The 1397-nt window shown below is 36.5% G+C and overlaps 1 protein-coding gene across 1 annotated transcript in view; it reads right to left on the reverse strand.

Moving 5' to 3' along the window:
* Nucleotides 1-202: 202 nt before the first annotated feature.
* Nucleotides 203-1397, reverse strand: part of LOC123764210 (cell adhesion molecule Dscam2) — a 343666-nt gene continuing 342471 nt past the window's right edge. Inside the window, exon 34 of the mRNA XM_069316113.1 lies at nt 203-1397. This exon is cut by the window's right edge and continues 645 nt beyond it. The gene's annotated coding sequence lies outside the window, so the exon portion shown is untranslated.

The raw sequence follows: 1397 nt of genomic DNA on the forward strand, positions 1-1397 counted from the left end.
AAGGTCTTATACCCACTTAAACAGTATATGGAGATATGTAAACTGAGAGGTGTACCTGTAGACTCTCGGTACTCACCGAGAGTTTACTTTAACATTGGACTATTTATAAAATCAAAGTGTATTTGCTGGTTGGTCAGTTGACTATTTTGGTGGCCTTAATAACCCTCCAGAGGTTCACAGGTCTTAAATTCAACACAGAAGCAAAAGGAGTTATAGAGGGTCGAGTTTTATTTCTATTTTTTTTTTTCAAATACACAATATGGCAAACAAAGAGTTGGCCAGTTATACATTTTAACATACAATACACATTCATACACATATGTACATTTGTATATAGGTACAGAGTTACTCTTTTGTTATATAAACGACGATCTTACAAAGATCTTCCGGTTTCTTGGTAGATGATAATAATTTATAAAAAGAGAAACAGGACAAGCTGGACAGTGGGTATAGAGCTGTGTCACATTTGGTCTTCCAGTGTCACATTTGGTCTTCCAGTGTCACATTTGGTCTTCCAGTGTCACATTTGGTCTTCCAGTGTCACATTTGGTCTTCCAGTGTCACATTTGGTCTTCCAGTGTCACATTTGGTCTTCCAGTGTCACATATACTCATGCAGTGTTACTTATGGTCTTGTGTCACTTTCTCAGCAACATTCCTCAAGGAAAATGTCTTGATGTATTAGCACGAGTCTGGATCAAGCTTAAATTGTTGTAGGTGAATTAAATTACCTTCCTCTAGCTCTCGCCCGGCCCAAACGCTGAAGCGAGTCACTCTGAAATGCCTGGTACTGTAAGTGGGTACAGTAGACACACACACACACACCCGAAAACTTGGGTCCAAGAGCTAGAGCTCATTAGTTTCTTTAAGTGTAATCAGGCACCATTGTTACATGGTCAGTTGCTGCTTGTAATATATTTTCAAACATAAAGATATATCTAACAGAGCTTATATATATATATATGTCAATTTGTATAACTATGAACATGTAATTTTATTTACAAGTTTGGGTGTGGACGTTCAGTCAAGAAAGGATCGTTCAACACGTTCTGAACGATCGTGTCTATTTACGGTCATTTTGCTTTGGTTTTCCTTCTGTATTTTAATAGAACGTGGAAATACTAAAGGAATGTTCCGTGCCTCACTTTGTACATGGAGTAAACAAATTATTATTTATTTTTGTTTATGATTTTGCACAGTTGGAATACACACTGAAGACATACAGTTGCATCATGCACTTGTAATTTCTTTACGTCACAGAGATTGTTGATACATATTTTCGTTAACACAACAATTGTTCAACGTGTTCATTAGATATATTGTCAACCTATATGTTCAGTTTAAGTTACGTTCAATTTACAACTATACACAGTTGAGTCCAGCTGACTCTGAAGTTCA

Source organism: Procambarus clarkii, chromosome 82 (assembly GCF_040958095.1).
Source record: "Procambarus clarkii isolate CNS0578487 chromosome 82, FALCON_Pclarkii_2.0, whole genome shotgun sequence".
Lineage (NCBI taxonomy): Eukaryota > Metazoa > Arthropoda > Malacostraca > Decapoda > Cambaridae > Procambarus > Procambarus clarkii.